Below are 7537 nucleotides of genomic sequence, written 5' to 3'. Positions count from 1 at the left end.
CTGAAAATTACAACCTCGAAAGCAAAATCATGAAATCTTCCATAAAATCCGTCATAATCAAGTCATTTGTTGCTTAAATGGCAAAATAAGATGGAAAAAGAGAGCTTCTTAGTGTAATACCTCAAAACCCCCAAAATAAGTTGCAAGACAAGAACTTTCTTCCTCTCAAAAGCTCCACCAAGTTCACCTTCAAGCTTTGCCCAAGATTGATCGGAGTGGATTCAAGTTTCACGTTGATTTTCTCAAGAATCAAGCAAGAAATCAAGATGGAATTTTTGGAAGTTTTTCTCTCTTTTCTTTCCCTAGAATTTAGGCCAAGGTGACGTAAAATGGAGGAAATGTTGGCTAAATTGCAAGATAACTAATAGAAGAAGTCTGGGTCAAAGGGTCTTAGTCAAAATTTGAAGGATGAGTGACAAATGGCATCACATGATTCAAACCTATCTCTTTGTCTCTCTTGTGTTTCTAATCTCCAAAGTATCTAGGGTTTCTCTAATACACTTTTAATACTTCTAATCACATAATTCCTCTAGTACCACATTCAATCTCGTCCACGAAATTTAACGCACACATCTCACTAGTCGGTCTAACTACCATAGTACTCTACGAAACTTAACATACACTAAAATATAAAAAAGGGAATGATAAAATCTTAACTTAATCTTTAAAATCACTATCAAATTAAAGCTAACAAATAAGCAAATAAAGTAAAATTAAAAGAAACTATAAATTAATTTTTCAAAAATAGGAGAAAATGTAAAAATAATTTTCGAGTCCTCACAGAATTGTCCTAACATTCTCATTAGAAACCTTGCTCCAACTAAAGGGCTCTAAAATGGAATGAGGCTTATATGTAGAGAGTTGAGAAGACATACTCTTTGTGCCGAAATAGTTGTAGGCCAATATAAAGGAAAGAAAGTATTTCTTCCAAAAATTCCTCTGCAAACTCAAGATGGCCAAAAAAATGGAATTCCTTTCAAAAGGATCCAGTTTTCTGTTAGGCTTCATTTTTCCATGACTATAAATAAAGCCCAAGTCAAACTCTTCACTACATAGGAACCTATCTTCATGAGCTAGTATTTTCTCATGACCAGCTTTACGTAGCACTATCTAGGGCCAAAAGTTCAGATGGTGTTAATTGCTATGTTTTCAAACTCGCACTAGATAGTAATTCGATTGAGTTTAGGGGTAAATAGATTCAACCTATTGAATAAAGATCTAATTGGATGACATCATAATGATGTCATAAATATATTTTAATTATATACAAAATAAAATAGCATAAAAAATATTGCTAGATTTGGTATAGTTGGTGAATTTATAAATAATACAAAGACTCCATTTCACAAAACTGTACAAATTGAGGTTAAAAATATAATGTGAAAACCATTTATGGTTAGATTTATAATTTCTTAAAAGTAAGGCTCAAAACAAAATACCAGCAAAGATTTGGGCATGAATGTAAAAGTCAATTCTTTTAATTCCTCTTTAAAAGGCAACTTTCCAGCCTTTCATTCTTCCTTGCTGCAGCCGCCGGTCATACTGCGAACTTTTCTAGACATCGCACATCTGGTTCTTTTTCTCCCTATTTTCATTTTTTTTTATTTCTATTTGGTTTCCTTATCAACCTATATAGTAAAAGAGCGAATGGGATTGTTAAGGTTGGTGGTTGTTGTGCTGACGTGGCTGGGTTTTATTGGCTGGATGGTGGTCGTCAATCACGTGGAAGTCATGTGCTTTCGGTAGGAGAAGAGGTGGAATTCTTCTTGTTGTCCGAGGAGTTTTGATTAAATTTGTTTCAAATACCATTTCTTTGGCTCTCCATGTGTGTGTGTGTCTTCTGAATACTTTTTTGATGGGATCATGACCACTTCAATTTACGGGGCTCAAGGTAACCACTCCAATCAATCTATTCCCACCTTTTCTTCTCTCGTCTTTTGACAAATAGTTATGCTGAGTGAACAAGTTTCCTCAATTTTATCCTTTTTTTTGTACTTTATTGTGTGATCTTCCATCCCTCTCTCCAGACGATCAATTACACTTCTTCTCATTTTCGCAATCTTTTCCGAGTAGCGTCCAGATCTGCTAGATTTCTCTTGCAAGTTCTTCTTCGTCAATAAATATTATTGGTGGATTCTGCTTTCCCTAATTTTTCCTTTTGCAGTTAACTCTCTCCCAATGCTTTCACTTTGACTACCAAGATCAACCCAAAAAAAGTATGTCAAATCTGGAGGGGAAACGAAAAGAAATTAAGCATTTGCATGGTAATCGAGTGACTTTTAAGGTTAGCTTCCTGTTATTTTGTAGATATTTCTTAGCTGTGAATTTTTCTTTTTCATTTTTAAAATTTTATGACTATTAGGTATCATTTGGTGATTATTTTGTTTTTTGGTTTCTTTTGTGTGCATTATGACTGGCAAAGAAATAGAGGAGTTCACAGAGAGAACTACACGCAGTTGGTTTCTTCAGGTTGTTTATTGCTTGGTGTGGTTATACGGTAGTCTTTAAAAGATTTTTTTGAGGGTTTTCTTGTCTAACTTTATATTTATTGTGATATTGCAGGTTCAGATATGGAAAATCTTTTGCAATGTGTCTTGCCTACGATTTTTCATATAAATACTCCAAGAAGATTATTCTCATTGCTTAAAGGGTTTGTTCTTTCCTCCCCTGCCTAAACTTCTCTAGCCTTTTTTCTTTTTGTTCTCCGGTTTAATTGTCTAATATTGTGGCTTGTTGTGGTTTTTTTTTTCTTTGTAGGATAATAAGGTTGCTCCAGATCGTCTCTCTCTCTGCTTAATCCTCTTTAGCTCCAAAAGCAAGGAAATTTGGAGAATCTATCTCCAAACTATCTGGTTCGTTGTTGCCTCTTAATCTTTATTTCCTTTCTATATTTATTGGTTTTATTCCCCAAAAATTTTCACCTGGTTAATATCTAAATTTTGCCTATATTGTTCCTTATTTCTTTATCCATGCTTTCTCACAAGACAGATGCAGCCAAGAGAAGATCATCACCGAGAAACATTGCGGGCAATTTTGCTTCCTTGGGTTTCGTCCTTCTTCATCTCAGGTTTTCTCTATTTTATTTTTTCATTTTTTTAACTTTTGTACTCTTTTTTTAAGTAGTTTCTATGTACTTGTTTCTTTCTTTTAGGTCTCTAGAGCCCCCTATACAAACTTGTATGATATTTATTATAGATGGAAAAATTACTTGGTAGAGAAACTGAAGGAAAAGGTTGTCCAGAAACTCTGGAAAATGGAGTTTTCATGGCTCATCTGATGGGCTTTTTTTTTTTTTTTTTTTGGTTTGTTATGTTCAGGAGTACATTCAATTATTGACTCACAAAAGACGATCCATATGGTAACCAACCCAAAGTCTCCATTTGCGGAGATCAAATTTCATGTCAATGACTGTTAGAAATTTTAGTTATTTTTTTGTGTCTTTATTTTTGAGAAAACTATTTTTCTTATTTTTTTTCCCTTGTGAAGTTTTGGTTCTCATTTTCCGAATAGTGTATATGAATCCTTTAAAACAAAAGAAAAAAAATACTTTTGTGTTTTCTTAGTTGCTGATAAAAGCACTGAAACTGATCAAGGAGCCATTAGTTGAGATAGTCGTTTTAAGTACATGTTCCCTAGATATTTGTATATGCATTAATCTTGCCTGCCCTTCTTCTTTTACACGAGTACCTTTTATTTTAGTTTTACAAGAATACCATTTTTTGGTTAAATTTTTGTTTATTTTGTTCCTAGAATATTGGTTTGAGTTCATGGGGATAACATTTTGAGAATACAAAGTGAATATAAAGTAAATATGGCAGATTGAGTATTAGCTTGTTATTGCAGAGAAATTTCTTACCATCTACTGCCATTTAAGTGGTTTACTACATGTTTCTTGCTTATTTAGACTTTACCTTTCGTGAAAATGATTTCAATGTTTATGGCAATTAAAAGTTTGGTGTGGTAATATGTTGGTCTTTCCAAATTCTTTATAGTTCTTGAAAAGGTAAAGAGAATTTTTTGCAGCTAAAATAACAAAAAGATGTTAGGATTACTTTGCATTTAGATCCTATTTTCTACGGTCATCTTCTTTTTATTTAACTTTTGGTTATGTTATTAATTTTTTTATTCGTTTATGTTATTAATTTACTTTGTTCATGTTAAAGGTGCAAATGATTGAAGATGCAGTCACTCTGAAACCAGTTCATGGAATAACAAACTTTGTAAGTTAAAAATGCGGTCCTTTCTTATTTTTTTTATCTTGCTTTTGTGTTGAGCATGGTCATTATTAGATGGTTTATTCTTAATTTCAGCCTTTCAGTCCTTTGCTATTTGCATACCATTAATTCATTGTATTGGAATCATAAATACTACTTTGTTTGCTACAGAAGGTTTTTTAGGTCTCTTATTTTATTTAAGTATCTTTTATTACAGCAAGAAACGTGAAGAATTATTCAAATTTTACTGAGGAAAAAATGTTTAAGTGCACAATTTTTTGTACGCTTTACTCTTCATATATGTATTGATTTGCTCTATGGTTTTCTGCTCAAATTTTTGTCAAGAGAGGGAAGAAAGAAAAAATGGTGGTTAATTCTTACTTTTAAGCATTAGGGGGGTATACGACTACACGAAACTTAACATTTACTGAATTTGTTGTTGACCATTATGATGTTATTGTAAGAAAACTTTTAAGAATTATTGCCATCCAAGAGCATTCAAGAGGTTTACTCTATATTTCTTGCTCATTTAGACTGTCTATATTGTTTGGATAAGATAGCATATGGATACGTCTGACATACACATTGTCTTGCCTTAGGTAGTGGACATTTGTGGTCTGACATACACATTGTCATGCCTTAGGTAGTGGACATTTGTGGTGTGCATCGAATCACCATTGCCAAGATTGCTTATTTTGTAAATTATAACGATTTGTTTACATATTTAAATTTGTGAAATTTACTTTACGGGATTTATTCCTCATCTCACCATTAAATGGTTAAATGGAATCTTTTGAGAGTACAAATAGAGCTTCATGAAAATGAGAAACTAGATTCATGCATAATTTTGGTGAAAATGGAACAATTTGGTTTGAAGGCAAGATTAAGGAATCTTTGATTTTTCTTTGTATTAGCTTCTCACAATTGAAAAAAATTTCTAATGGCCTTGCTTTGATTATGTTCAGGTTCCCATTTTAAACAGCAGGAGAAATGGGACAAAAAAAAGAAGCCATGAAAAGAAGCAGGGAGGGGAAAAATGGATCTTCATCGGAACATGTATGCTTTTGTTTTCACTTTTTTTGTGAAATTTAGGCTGGTTCTGTAAGTATTTTTTTTGTTTAATTTTTCCCCTGATTAGAAGGAGAAAATGAGAAGAAGCATAAGCAGATGAAGAGAAAAGTATGGATCTTCAGCCTAATCAGGTCTATAAGTTTCTTTTTAATTTTAATTTAAGCAGTTTTTGTAAGGTTTTATTTTAGTTCCAAATATATTTTTATCTGAGTTTTTGAAATGAAAATGAGGTGAAGCAAATGAAGGGAAAGAACAAATCTTTAGTTTGATTCAATGCTGCAAGTTTTTTCTGTTATTTTTTCTTTGTAACTTGAGCAGTTTTCTAAGTTTCTTTCTTGTTTGCCTTTTTTTTTTATTTTTGACTTTCTATTATTGATTCTGAAGCAAAAAAGAAAGAAGAAATAATAAAATTACATAGTCCTAAGCGATTTTTTTTTTTTTTGGAAAAGTTTTGTGTGAGTTGCATTTATGGTTGTAGAATTAGTTATTAGAATGATTGAAAAATTGGATTTTGATCGACTCATTATAGATAGTAAGAGCTTGAAAGTAAAATTGGATTTCTACTATTGCTTTAGGTAGAATAATTTCAAATGTATTACACTTTGAATATGTCTGAAGATCTAAGTTTTATTTGATTGAACTGTTCCACTAATGCTGCATTATCCTGCTGGGTTTAATTATTCTTGCTGCCTTTGGTTAAGATTGTCTTTGTTGCTTTTTCGGTTCTTGAGATATTCCTTTTCTTTTGTTTATAAACATTAAATTACCTCTCGTGCACTTGGAAGTGTGAAGATGCTTATGGGTTATTTGCATTGATATCATCAAGAAATTTTGTCAAATCTCATTGCTTTTGGTTTCTCTTGAGGTACTGTCTTGTCCTTTTACTGATTTATTTGCTTATTTTGACTTTCGGACTATTATTATAAGATTGGTATAAATTGCTTTGTTTTTTTTTTCAAAAGTTTGATGTTTCTGATTAGAATTAAGTGTTCCATAGAAATTCAAATTCCTATGATATTTTCTTTAGGATTTTTTTGGTAATCTGGTTTATGACATAGTTTCTTGTCTGTAGCTTTTAACTTGGAGTTTCATCTATAGAGAGTTTTTCTAAACCCATTGTTCACTGCTGGATAGGTATTTGCTTTCGGCCTTTCATGGGAACGAGAGTAGAGTCTGAATGAAGTTGGAGCTCTCTGATGCTATTAGTCATTGAAAGTCTAGAATCATTTTGCTTGTGGCCAATTAGAAATACTTTTTTCTTTTCTTTGTCAATTTGTTCAATTGGCACTGGTATAGGTTTAGTCTCGCTAAGTAGATTTTCTCTTTATACTGCATGTATATACATTTTATTATTCGTTTGAATATATTGTAAAAGAAACTTATTGCTGTTAAATATCCTTTTCTAGGAACTGACAACTTGATTTGTGGTTTTTATCAATAAAAAACAAACTTATAGCTATTAAATGCCTTTTTTAGGAACTAACAACTCGCTTTGTGTATTCCTTCAAGCTATATTTTCCCCCTTCTCCACCATTACATGTGTCTTTTTTTATTTCTATTTTCATTCTATGCAAAAGCAAGGAGCATCTTAATGATCTTAGTGGTCTACTCATTGTATTGTCTTGCATTTCCTTAATAGATATTCATATTCACTGCTTAATAAAACTACAAAAATAGAATGGCAGAGTTTTTGGTGTATCTTTTTGTAACTTTTCATACTTAATATTTGAATTTAAATTATTGGGCATTTCTGGGCAACCTTGAAAATGACACCGCGCATCGCGCGGTGTTCTCCTCCTAGTTCTATTAATAACACAAATCAAAACAAGTTTCAATGGTCCTGTGACTCGCAAGTCCCGATTGGCCCCACATCAGAGCCCATGAAAAGCATCGAGAGTTAAAAAAGACAGTTGCAAACAAGCGCATGTGAATTATCTAGCATCACACTAGAGGCGTCAAAATGAGTGATTTGGACAGGTTTGGGTTGCGTAAAATAGGTAATAAGTATAAGTGAATCAACCCATTTATACCCATTTAATTAGATGGGTATAAATGGATAAATCAAAAAATGAATTGGGTAACCCAATTACCCATTTATAACTCATTTATTTTAATTTTTTGTAAATTTATTTAAATTCATTTTTACAAACTAAGTTATCAATTTTTACCATCCTTTGCACTCATCATTAGTTTTAAATATTTATTTATAATGTTCAATAAACCTAATTATCAATTTTTTTCTCATATGTACT

The 7537-nt window shown here is 32.0% G+C and overlaps 1 long non-coding RNA gene across 2 annotated transcripts; it reads left to right on the top strand.

Annotated features, from left to right (window-relative positions):
* The first annotated feature begins 1545 nt into the window (after positions 1-1545).
* On the top strand, positions 1546-5522 carry LOC113703302 (uncharacterized). 2 transcript variants are annotated; one of them, XR_003451400.2, is made up of 9 exons: positions 1546-1891; positions 2165-2284; positions 2423-2469; positions 2563-2650; positions 2758-2852; positions 2989-3067; positions 4164-4220; positions 5180-5270; positions 5353-5520. It is a non-coding gene; the product is annotated as an uncharacterized lncRNA (long non-coding RNA). The 2 variants fall into 2 exon arrangements; XR_011820155.1 differs by having other exon boundaries at positions 2165-2469; positions 5353-5522.
* Positions 5523-7537: the final 2015 nt, after the last annotated feature.

Source organism: Coffea arabica, chromosome 8e, assembly GCF_036785885.1.
Source record: "Coffea arabica cultivar ET-39 chromosome 8e, Coffea Arabica ET-39 HiFi, whole genome shotgun sequence".
Taxonomy (NCBI): Eukaryota; Viridiplantae; Streptophyta; class Magnoliopsida; order Gentianales; family Rubiaceae; genus Coffea; species Coffea arabica.
This window is presented reverse-complemented; position numbering and strand designations above follow the sequence as displayed.